Source organism: Tursiops truncatus, chromosome 11 (genome assembly GCF_011762595.2).
Source record: "Tursiops truncatus isolate mTurTru1 chromosome 11, mTurTru1.mat.Y, whole genome shotgun sequence".
NCBI classification, from domain to species: Eukaryota; Metazoa; Chordata; class Mammalia; order Artiodactyla; family Delphinidae; genus Tursiops; species Tursiops truncatus.
This window is the reverse complement of record NC_047044.1, coordinates 22,219,428-22,232,655: the sequence shown is the minus strand read 5'-3', so window position 1 is coordinate 22,232,655 and position 13,228 is coordinate 22,219,428. Positions and strand designations below refer to the sequence as shown.

General features: G+C 40.7%; 1 protein-coding gene and 1 pseudogene across 16 annotated transcripts in view; both read right to left on the bottom strand.

The window, feature by feature from the left end:
- The window catches only part of ANKS1B (ankyrin repeat and sterile alpha motif domain containing 1B), a 416,932-nt gene that overhangs the window by 266,191 nt on the left and 137,513 nt on the right, over nt 1-13,228 (bottom strand). The window lies entirely within an intron of this gene.
- LOC101324417 (AP-3 complex subunit sigma-2 pseudogene) lies at nt 10,305-10,938 on the bottom strand (annotated as a pseudogene).

The window sequence follows — 13,228 nt, the reverse complement described above, 5'->3', positions numbered from 1 at the left end:
CAACACTCTAGAGGAGCTTTGATCAACCACTACAAATAATAACCTATTTACATATAATCTAGAATGAATACTAAGTAACAACGACAAAATATTTTCACTATTGTATTTTGCTTTGCCTTTGGAATACAAAGTGATGGAGTAAAGTACTTGGTGCTGCCTGCTTTGGCTGGAAGAACACCAGGACCACCTAGTGGATTTTCCATTTACTGCACTACCCTTATGCTTTAGTTATTACTAAATTGTAACTGCTGAGATAAGCCTTAAAGTGAAATCAGTAGTCATGATCTCTTTGTGGCTTATAACCGAAACAGTAACTGTTAATCATCAGACAAAACTGTCCCTGAATACTCGAAGAGAAGTCCCTGCCCACCAAACACTCACCAACTAGCACGGTGCTGCACTTAGAAGCACAGCCAGAGTTAAACATTTGGCTGCTGAGATATACACCTGGAACTTTAAATTTTCCGTGAAAGTCGGCAAACAAGGTAAACTGCAGAACCTCATCTGCATTCATGCAAGAGGCATCTTTTCAATGAACAAGAGTAGAGAACTCTGCAGAGCACAAGCCAAGGGGTTACACTAGCAGCTTGACCTTTATATAAATCTGCGGGTACACAAACTCGCGTTTATAATCAATTTCGTTTTTGGAGCAAAGTAGCTCATATGGTTACAGTGTGTCCTGGCCATTCTGTATCCCATGGCTGAGCCAGCTGGGTCTCTGCCTCTCTGTGGTGGTGACAGATGTTTCATATTTTTATTTGGGGTGATGGTTCAGAGAAATAACAAACATTCTGGGAAAAGATACTTTGGTGAGATGCAGAAGGTTATACAGCATCCAATTTTAGTAAATTCTGATGTTGAGTCAAACATTAATTGAATATCATGATTTTTTATGTATCAAAAGAAAAAGAACACCAGGATCTAAGGAGAATGAGAAAGTTGATGCGATTTGAACCTGTGGGTGGGCTGTTTAACTGTGAAGCAGATGGTAGGCTTTAGGCTATGAGGTTGGTGATTTTCAGCCAGGCACCATGTGTGAAAGGCACGTGCATGGGCTGGCCTCTCCCAAGGCTGCATGGCTGGGGCTGCATGGGTGCCATCAGAGGAAATCTGTGGCGCTGAGACTGCAGCTCTACTAGTCTGCTAACAATTCTCATCTGAGTTTCTTCTCCCTACAGTGTGAAGGAGGTCAGGTGGACACTCTCTGAGGTCTGAAATTTCGAACTGTGATTTTTACAAGAGTGATGATCTCTTCTGAACTCCTTGGGAGCTAAGATAGGAACGATTCAGTTCACAAGAATAAAGCCCAATTCCTCTTCTTGTCCGAGTATCCAGTAAAATGCTAAGAAATGTGTGTGTAGAAGAGAAAAGGAAGAAGAGGAACAGAAGGGAGAATCAAAGATGGAGCAAAAACTTAGAAATGCAGAAAAAGATGAGGCACATGAATAATAACAACAAAACAACAACCGATAGGATGGAGTGTAGAGAGAGGGAAGGACAGGACCTCAGAGAAGTCCAGGGGAAGGGCTTCCACATGAAGGGCTTCTGCATAAAGAGCTTCATTTCCCAAGCTAGGTTGCCAGACTTCTGAGGGTCCATGAAGATAATAACGAGAGAGTGTTTAGCTGTTTCTAATATTTTGAAAAGCCCATTATTCTAACTCTAAGCACATACAGGAATTTGCAATTTTAAATTTACCGGTGTGCTTCTTTGTTTCCTGGGTCCATGGAGGCAGGACCATGTCTCTTTTACTGACCATGGAATAATCAGCACCACTGTTGTGCAACAGAGCCCGATGGTTAGAGCTGCATGCTCTGGAGCACAGACTTCCTGCTTCCCACATTGCTTCAACCACTTACTACCCATTGCATATATGCTGCCAATTGGCTGTCCTAACAAACATGTCAAGATCCCTTTTGCCCTGCGGCCTTCCATTATAGAGGCTTGAAAATGAAAAGAAAAAGACCTTGCATTTTACTTTCCTAGTCTCTCTTGCTGCTAGGGGTGGCCACATGACATAGACTTGGCCAATGAGAGGTGAGTAGAAAAGCAGCGAGGGATTCTTGGAAGGCTCTGACTCCCTGCTGAAGGGGGCAGAAGCAGATAACACTACCATTTCTCGCATCTTCTTAACATAAATGTGGACATGATGCTTGGATACAGGGCAGCCATTGTGCGCTCATGAGGGAAAAGGTCAGGCAGTTCTCAGAGATGCTAGCCCTGACATTGCTGAGCCACGGAACCAACACTCGGAACAAATGACTTCCCAGTTATTGTTATATGAGAGAAATAAATGTTTATTTGTTTCAGTGACTGTAAGTTGGGCTTTCTGTTACTTTTAGACAAAAGCATGCTGTTATAACAGTTGTGTGACTGAGCAAGTTACTTTATCCTGCTTCAATATACTCATTTGAAAATGGGGATTATAGCAGTATCTTCTTTATAGGGTTATTACAAAGATTAAAGGAGATAATATATATAAAGAGCACAAAGTAAGCGCTACATAAGGGTAAACTGTTACTTTTATTACTATTTTGATCATGGGCTCTCAATAAATCTTGGCTGAATGAGTGGAGGAGAAGATCAGACCCAAAGGGTATGGCTTGAACCCAAGTAGCAGTAAGATGACTCAATTTTTCTGCTTGAGAAAAATGAGAAAATGGGGAGAGATGAGAAGGAGGGGGCGAATGAGGGAGGGCTAAAGAGCAGCCAGGTGGGTGCTATGTTGGGGTGAGATGGCCCATGAAAAATCTCCCATGGAGGATGGTTGACGTGCTGGTGCCAAGTATCAGAAGTATGGCCCACGCATACCAGCATCAAGTAGACACTGAATAAACATTGGTTGGCTCACTGAATAAATGAATGAACTGTTAGGGTGCTTACTGAAAAAGAACTTGCTATCTCTTCCTTTAAACTAAAGAGATAGAAGTGACAGAAGGTTTTTCTCCAGTGCCATCTGCACATCTTTTACAATATTTGCCTGAAATTATGTGGGTGAAGATGTATTGCTCTATAATTGCCTGTGCCCTTGCAAGGAGCAGATAAGAACATCCGGTGAGGGCAGAAGCAGAAGCAGAAGGAACAGATTTCCCACAGAGTAAAATAGTCTGTTGTCATAAAAAGCCCCTTGCCGTAACATGAGAGAAAATGAAAAAGAGAACCTACAGAAGAGAAGCAGATACCTCCTAATAGGTGCATATCTCCAAGGCTTCCCACCAGGAGCCAGCTGCTCATCAAACAAGGAACAAATGAGTGATCATGACTGGCTCCCACCATGCCCCAGCACCGGGGCTGGAGAGCATTGTAAGAACATCACTTTCACCGCCCTGGCCCAGTGTGACAGTCAGGATGTCATGTCAGAATTACCCAGCACAAACTGCTCCTTTGCATCTGCATTCACCCAAGCCTTCTCTGAGGAGGCTCAGTGCATTTCTAATCCATCCTAAAAACATGTGCAGAAAGCAAGGAAAATTTGAAACATATAAAAGGCTTAGTTACGGGATTATAAAGTGGATGCCTCCACACGAAGGATTAACTTTGATGCACATCTTTCTGAACATTATTTGCATCACAACTTGACATGAATGCCTCAAGTCTGGCCCTTTTACTCCCCTGTCCTCTTTCTGCATCTCTCCTTCTCCCTCTGGATTACTTTGGCTTGAATTTTGTGTGCATCTTTAAATGTGGTAAGCAAACGGAAAGCAAAATCCCCTTTGAATAGTGAATGGACTTGCATTTCTGTTTAGGGATGTGTATTTGCCCTTGGGCTCTATAAGGATGAGACATAAAATAAAACCTTGATACAGATGGGACACACACACACACACACACACACACACACACAAACACATGCGCCACACTACTCAAAGCAGATGTGAGTCAAAAACATATGCTGATAAACTTGATTTGCCGATGGCATTTTGAGCTGTGAGCCCGCTCAGTACATTTGAAGGGTTTGGCATACTATCTCTTCATGGGAATAAATAGATAGCGGGGATAAACAATAATGCTGAAAGTCTTTTTCCAACGACTGAAGAAACGGAGAGAAATCAGCATCTTGTCCACCCCCTCCAAACAAAGCCCCATGGTTGAGGCTTAGGTCAAATCCTATAACTTTGGTCATATTACAATGTAGAAACACTTTAAGACAGACTACACGGGGATGCAGGAAAAGAGAGAGCACAAACCTTCAGAATCATGGAGCTTTGACCAAAGCTCTCTCTCCTTAACTTGCCTTAAGATTTTGCCAGCTGAAGCTTTGTTTCTTCTAGCTGTAACTTACTCCATCCTATAGCACCAGTACTTTGAGAAATTAACTGATTCATTTATTTCACAAATATTTATTGAGTGCCAGACACTAGCAAAGGAGATACAGTATCTGCTTGTGAAGGAGTCATGGCTAACAACACTGCCCTGCGTGAATGAATTTGAACTTGATTTCATATTAGGATAAGAGTAGAGCCTCACAGGTGGGCATGTTCATGAGGTTTATGCCCTCTTCCTCCTCATTCCTGTAAGCATTTATCTGGGGCCCATCTGTACGTGGGCTGTGCTGGGTGCAATGCCAAAGGGCAAAGCAAGTTAAGGGGCAACAGTCCTGTTCAACAGACCATGGACTTGCGATCAGAAGCAGGTCTACTTCACTTCGCTGTACAGTAGAAACTAACGCAACATTGCAAAACAACTATACCCCAATAAAAAAAAAAAGGAAAGAAACAAGTCTCCTTCCTTTTGTTGTAACTCCTGCCATGTGTGGGCTCAGTCTGAAATTGCTTCTGGAATCTCAGAAATAAGGGAAGGCAAAAAATCTCAAATATGCTTTGAGATCTGCTTGTAGATTTTGATAACCATGATGATACTAATAAAACAATATTAATATTGTGTTTTTATTATGTGCCAGGCAATGTTCTAAACACTTTAAATGTCTTAATTCACTTATTCCTCTGTCATTTAGTATAAATACCACTATTAGCCTTATTATTCATATGAAGAAACTGAGGCACTGAGTTAAAACCACTCACTTTTTTATATGAAGTTAATTTCAATATTTTATGTGATCCAATATATCCAAAATATTATGATTTCAACATGTAATCAATGTAAATACTATTAATGAGCATTTTACATTCTTTTTATTTTGTAGTAAGTCTTAGAAAGCCAGTGTATATTTTAATTAATTAATTAATTAATATATATTTAAAACCCACTCACTTTTAACTGTTAGTCTATCAGGCAAGCTAACCCCAAGGACCACACAAATTCCTAACTATTAAGTTGTGTCGCTTCTCAGTCACTCTGCCAAAAAATACATAAACGGACAGCTTCCACAATTAAATCCAGAATATCAAGTTGCTCTAATAAAGCATAAAAATAGGTTATTCTCTTGCTTTTGTTCCACTGTTTTTGTTTTTCTCCAAATAAGACCAAGTCTTTAATCCATAGTTACCTTAAGAATGTGACGTAAGAGTTGGAGCTGTCTACCTACTCACCAGCTGTTTTTATAGGAAGATGATCAGGAACTAGTTATGAAAGAATCATATTGTTTAATCTGGCATCAGAGCACTTGAGAAACCACAGACCTGGTGAGTTAGAAAATATGTAGGCAGAAATGATGTCTCCATGGAAACAGATGTGAAGATTCAAGTGAATACTAGGTCCATTAGACTTTTCATGAACGCAGCAGCAGATTTTGTTGTTTTTTTTTTGACACTTCTATAACCTGTTTATTGAGGAGACTGACCATGGTGAGGAGGAAGCCAGAAACACATTTTCCTCTCTAGTCACTGCTTCTAACTCTTCTATGTCCAATCTCCTACCTCTTCTACATGATATCTCTCAATGACATGTTGGGAAGGCACATACAGTCACTGAAAGTTCTGTCTGGTCGTTTAATATTACAACCTCACATCCAGTTCAAGACTTTCCACTGCTCCATTTATGGCTAGACCTGTAACTCAAGGGCCTGATGTGGGCTGCTCTAGTTCTAGGATACCTCCCTTCCGCTTCCTGCAAGACCCAATGCTTCTTGTTTTGGAGGCTGGGAGAGAGGATGGGATGGGGTAACGCATTTTGCTTCCTCCATTGGTTTTGCTGCTTCTCTGGCTCACACCAAAGGCATACCTCCCGGCGTTAGCTGTCTCAGGGACATGTGTGGGTTCTCTAGGGTCCCTTACATGAGAGGGTTCAATCGTGTTCAGCCCCCCTCAGCAACCTCAGCCACCCATAACCTGTAACTGCACTGCCTGCATTTTCCTGCCCAGTGGGCACCTTACTAACCTGTGGGTTGGGTTGTGGGAGAAGGAGTGTTGATATAGTAAGAAGAGTTTTGCTACTTAGTGAGCCCTAAAGAAAATATTTGGTAGATGTTCTGTTTGTAATGTGAGACACTTAACAACTCTTTTGCCCAGCTTTGGGCCCCAGGCACCAGTTCTTAGACCAAAAGAAAATTCTCTTTTGTATCCTGATCATAATAATAAACTTTGAGCTGAGGACACGAGGAGGGGGAAGGGTAAGCTGGGACGAAGTGAGAGAGTGGCATGGACTTATATACACTACCAAATGTAAAATAGATGGCTAGGGGGAAGCAGCCGCATAGCACAGGGAGATCAGCTCGGTGCTTTGTGACCACCTAGAGGGGTGGGACAGGGAGGGTGGGAGGGAGACGCAAGAGGGAGGGGATATGGGGATATATGTATATGTACAGCTGATTCACTTTGTTATACAGCAGAAACTAACACACCATTGTAAAGCAATTATATTCCAATAAAGATGTTAAAAAATAATAAACTTTGATCAAAGCCTTAGGATAAGAAAGCATCAGGAGTTCTTTCTTCTCTCTTCCTTCCTTCCTCCCTCCCTTCCTTCTTTCCTTCCTTCCCTTCTTCCAAACAAAAACCATATAAATTGAAATAAGAGGGATAAAAAAAGCCTAGAAAATCAGTATTATCTTAGTGTCACTGACAGAACTTTAACAGAGCAGAGGAGTTTGGAATATTAGAAGATAAACAGTTTTAGTTTTCTGAGGATTTTGGTGGTATTTCTACCTGCTTAAATCTTGGACTGTACTTTTCCATGCCCAGGAAGCCACCTACAGCCCAGCTGATACTGCAATCAGCCACTGGGATTTTCTCACACTCTGAGCTCAACCTGCTTTTTTTAAAAAAATTTATGACTTTGATTTTATTTTATCATATTAAAATTGCTATCCTTTCTTTCTTTTTAATTTAATTTTTTTTTAAACAGCAGGTTCTTATTAGTTATCTATTATATACATATTCATCTATATATGTCAATTCCAATCTCCCAATTCATCCCACCACCACCAGCACCCACCCCCTGCCCTACTTTCCTGCCTTGGTGTCCATACATTTGTTCTCTACATCTGTGCCTCTATTTCTGCCTTGCAAACGGGTTCATCTGTACTATTTTTCTAGGTTCCACATATATGTGTTAAAATACGATATTTGTTTTTCTCTTTCTGACTTACTTCACTCTGTATGACAATCTCTAGGTCCATCCACGTCTCTACAAATGACCCAATTTCGTTCCTTTTTATGGCTGAGTAATATTCCATCGTATATATGTGCCACGTCTTCTTTATCCATTCATCTGTCGATGGGCATTTAGGCTGCTTCTGTGACCTGGTTATTGTAAATAGTGCTGCAATGAACACTGGGGTGCATGTGTCTTTTTGAATTATGGTTTTCTCTGGCCATATGCCCAGTAGTGGGATTGCTGCGTCGTACTGTAGTTCTATTTTTAGTTTTTTAAGGAACCTCCATACCGTTCTCCATAGTGGCTGTATCAATTTACATTCCCATCAACAGTGCAAGAGTGTTCCCTTTTCTCCACACCTCTTCAGCATTTGTTGTTTGTAGATTTTCTGATGATGTCCATTCTAACCAGTGTGAGGTGATACCTCATTGTAGTTTTGATTTGCATTTCCCTAATAATTAGTGATGTTGAGCAGCTTTTCATGTGGCTCTTGTCCATCTGTATGTCTTCTTTGGAGAAATGACTATTTAGGTCTTCTGCCAATTTTTGATTGGGTTGATTGTTTTTTTGATAGTGAGCTGCATGAGCTGTTTATATATTTTGGAGATTAATCCTTTGTCCATTGATCTATTTGCAAATATTTTCTCCTATTCTGAGGGTTGTCTTTCCATCTTGTTTATAGTTTCCTTTGCTGTGCAAAAGCTTTTAAGTTTCATTAGGTACCATTTGTTTGGTTTTATTTTTATCTCCATTACTCTAAGAGGTGGGTCAAAAAAGAGCTTGCTGTGAAATATGTCAAAGAGTGTTCTTCCTATGTTTCCCTCTAACAGTTTTACAGTATCTGGTCTTACCTTTAGGTCTTTAATCCATTTTGAGTTTATTTTTGTGTACGGTGTTAGGGAGTGTTCTAATTTTATTCTTTTACATGTAGCTATCCAGTTTTCCCAGCACCACTTATTGAAGAGGCTGTCTTTTCTCCATTGTATATTCTTGCCTCCTTTGTCACAGATTCGTTGATCATAGGTGCATGGGTTTATCTCTGGGCTTTCTATCCTGTTCCATTGATCTATATTTCTGTTTTTGTGCCAGTACCATATTGTCTTGATTGCTGTAGCTTTGTAGTATAGTCTGATGTCTGGGAGTTTGATTCCTCCTGCTCCATTTTTTCCCCTCAAGATTGCTTTGGCCATTCAGGGTCTTTTGTGTCTCCATACAAATTTTAAGATTTTTTGTTCTATTTCTGTAAAAAATGCCATTAGTAATTTGATAGGGATTGCATTTAATCTGTAGATTGCTTTGGGTAGTACAGTCATTTTCACAATATTGAGTCTTCCAATCCAAGAACATGGTATATATTTCCAACTGTTTGTGTCATCTTTGTTTTCTTTCATCAGTGTCTTACAGTTTTCTGAGTACAGGTCTTTTACCTCCTTAGGTAGGTTTATTCCTAGGTATTTTATTCTTTTTGTTGCAATGGTGAATGGAATTGTTTCCTTAATTTCTCTTTCTGATCTTTCATTGTTAGTGTATAGGAATGCAAGAGATTTCTATGCATCAATTTTGTATCCTGAAAGTTTACCACATTCATTGATTAGCTCTAGTAGTTTTCTGGTGGCATCTTTAGGATTTTCTATGTATAGTATCATGTCATCTGCAAACAGTGACAGTTTTACTTCTTCTTTTCCAATTTGTATTCCTTTTCTTTTTCTTCTATGAATGCTGTGGCTAGGACTTCCAGAACTATGTTGAGTAATAGTGGTGAGAGGGGACATCCTTGTCTTGTTCCTGATCTTAGAGAAAATGCTTTCAGTTTTTCACCATTGAGAATGTTTGCTGTGGGTTTGTCGTATATGGCCTGTATTATGTCGAGGTAGGTTCCCTCTATGCCCACTTCCTGGAAAGTTTTTATCATAAATGGGTGTTGAATTTTGTCAAAAGCTTTTTCTGCATCTATCGAGATGATCCTATGGCTTTTACTCTTCAATTTGTTAATATGGTGTATCACATTGATTGATTTGCGTATATTCAAAATCCTTGCATCCCTGGGATAAATCCCACTTGATCAAAGATTTTCTTTGAGGGGGACCCCTCTGGCTGTGGGGTGTGCCCTCCCTATTGGCAGAAATGTGGGGGGCAGGCAAACAACAGGCTTATGATCTGGATTGTGTCCTGCACATAAACACCTGGGAGAGCAGAGCCAGGGCTGTGGCAGTGGGGAGTATATGCCACAGGAGGTGGTGATGAGACAGCGTGGCTATACAAAAGGATTCTGGCTGTGCCAACTCTAGTAGAGCCAGTAGGCAACTCTGGATCTCATAAAATCCTGCCCTTATTTGCCACTCACGACATCCCCAAATCTAGAGGGTCAGCCCTTTTCTAGCTACGGCACCTCACCAGGAAAGTCAATGCTACAGGACCTCAGGGAGCCTCGTGGTGCTAAGGTTGAAGACTCAAGTCAGAGAACATCCTTGTGGTGGAGTTCTGGGAGCAGGGGGGCCTCTCACTACAGTCTGAAGTCCCTGGGAGTGGCTGCATGTGGCAGGTAAAGGGGGCGAGTGGCTTGGGCACCTGACCCCCACTGAGGAAGCCAGGGCCCCTCACATCTGCAGTGGTCACATGTACGAGAGACAGGCAAGGTTGCACATGTGAGAAGCAAGCACAGGCTGGCAGTGGACACAGGACTCCTTCCCGCTCCAGGACAGCAGGGGCCAGGGCCCAAGGCTGGACTTCTCAGGGCGCAGAGCGGGTTTTGCTGCAGGACTGGCTTGGCTTTGCTGGTTCCAAGGACTCAGTTCAGCCGTCTTCTACCCTCAGACAAACTGGGATAGGTTGGGAACCTTGATGTTGAGATCACCAATGTTGATATTCCAAGGCATCTCCGGCAGGTTGATGTTTTTCACGGCAGACATGGCCCAGGCGGGCACTGCTGAAAGGCCACCCTCAGATTTCTCCAGCCTGTTCTGAGCTTCAATCTGAGCCACGATTTCATTCATGTTTGTTTCCAACGCCATCCCACCCATCACCACCTCCTGAAGAACGTAGTGCACCTCATCCATGTGGAAGATCAAATCCAATTCACAAACATTTTCGAAACACTTATCCAGTGTCTCCACAAAAACCTGCTACACATACCTGGATGAGGTCCAAGATCCCAAGTTCACTCTCTGATGAATCCATACCAAATGCAAAGTAGAGGGTAGCATAATGCTGATAAATCAGTTTGTAGTCAGAGCCACCAATCAAACTTCCACCCTCCAAGAAGTTACAGATGTTCTCATCCCGCTTGAGAACTAGATGGAAGGTCTCTCGAATAATCTGCTGCTGAATTTCTTCTGGGAAATGCTGGTAGAAGCGGACCAGCCGTGGCTTCACATGGTTATTGAAAACCAGAATCACCTGAATCATCTTTGCCCGCCAGGCTCCTTTCACCACTGGCTGTTTCCAGAGAGCATCTCCTTCCCTTGTGTATGTATTTTAACTTATATAACTGTTATTATACTGTAGTTTATTCTATTTTTCACTTTTTATATTAAGCATTCTATTTTTAAGATCTATATATTTTGCTGTGTGTTCATCTGGTTTACTGCATCAAATTGCTGCATCTTAATTTAACATATGCACCAGAATATTTCACTTAGCCATTCTTCAGTGTTGGAAGCTCCAACTTCCCACTTACAAACAATGCTCAAATAAGCATTCTTTAACATGGTTTTTATACACCCATTTGAGAATTTCTCTGGGATATATACCTAGGAATGAGACTGACTAGTCATTGAGTATACATATACTTGAGCCTCTTATATTTTACCCCTTTTGCTGCATTTGGGGTAATTTCATTAAATCTATTTTCCATTTCACATATTTTCTCTTTATCTGCGTCTAATATAGTATTTTAAAAACTTAAATGATTAGAAATCCTATTTGATTAAGGAAAATAGATCCAGAGAATGACTGAAGGAAAAAAGAAAATCAAATGACAATACAAAGACCCTTTCAAAAAAGATAAGACAGAACTTCTTTCTTGTGTGCTTTGTAATCTTAGGTTCTGTGTTCATAATTAGTTTTGAGCTCATATGAAGGAAACCTATGTGTATCAGTTAGCAGTTGATCAGGGAAACAGATCATTATGAGTGAAATAGAGTAATGGATTCATTAGAGAAATTGTATGTTGTGCAGGTTAAGAAGTCTTTGTAAGACTGTTGACTTTGCATGTGGTGTTTGACCTGAGGTCATCATAGGTTAGCTTGGCAGGGAATCAGGAATGAGAAGTGAATTTGAAGTGGGAGAGAACAAGGAGAAACTGGAACCCGTAAGGTCATATTAGAACCCCAAAGGACAAAAAATTGAACCCATGAGAATAAAGTGGAATGTGACTTTATCTCCCATCATCTCCAACTTAAATGATGCTGGTGACCTACAGAAACCTGCACCCTTCACTATGGGGTTGTAACCACACTTGGCCCAGGACACAGGGAAGCCAAAGGAAAAAATCCAGTGGGAACTGGAGAATTGCAGACTCAGGTTGTCCTCAACACCAATAAGGTAACTTAAAGATTAGCAGTAACATGTGCAAATTGCCAATGCCTGCTGTCCTATACTGACTTTCAGAGTGCTAAAATGGCTGCTTCTTCATTTGTGCCTTTCAATTCTCAAGAAAATTTCCTTTGTGATTTGACTCACAAGGAAAGGGATTCTGAGAAACATAGTTTCAACTTAGCTAGGTTGATGTAGTATAAAGCCATCATACTATACTACTTTAGTTGAAGGTATGTCCCTTCAGAGATGTTTTGTTTATTTCTCTTAGTACCTTGAGGCATCTCTGGCCTGGTACCAATTTTTATGTAAATGTTTTCAGCTTAGCGTTTCCAGACTAATAACTCAAAGTTAAAGTGAGGAGCTTGCCCATAGTTCTGGGTTCTCAAGGAAGTCTCCATTCCCTTACCCTGAACCCAAGCTGAGAAGACAAGCTACCTTCTTATCTCCCTATGCCAATGGGCAGATTATTTTTAAGTCCTTATTTACATTTATATTAAGAATGGAGCTCTTCTCGGGTTCAGACTGTGTGGATGGTCTCAATTCTGACTCCATACCTCAAAGGGACAGAAGGCCTTGTCTCCTGACCTCCAGTGGTTGTTAAAACACAAGTCTCTAGACTTACCTTGAGGGACCTGTCCCCCCCTGCAGAGTAGACAGATCTCAGCTCTACTACTCTGAGTTTCAGTTCTGTCTTAGTTTCTATTCTCTGCAGAATCTATTTATTTTCTGTCTTTCTTAGCAGTTCATTAAAAAAATACATATATATTTGTTTTATTTTATCTAGATTTTCATATGGTTTTAGTGGACGCTTTCAGGTTAACTCTTCTGCCATGTTGCTTGAACAGGAAGCCCATTGTTTTTACAACCAAAAACTTAAATGCAGAAGACCTTTTCTACAAGTCAAGGGCGCTTTAAGCAAATTCAGATTTACAGGAAAAAAATTACAGATCTACAAAACAGATCAATTAGAAGGGAAATTGGCATAACAAAAGGATTCACCAGAAGACTACTTAAAATAACTAGGATCTCACAGTGTATTTAGAGCATCTAGGAGAATGTGTATTGTAAAAAGCTATCTGGCCTATAGTTAAAGAAATGTTGGGATGAATCCTTTTGTAAAGCAGAAAGTCCTTTTTGTAATGTGAATTATCACTCTAATTTATAAGTTTGTAAGATTGGGCTTTTGTGTATTTGGATT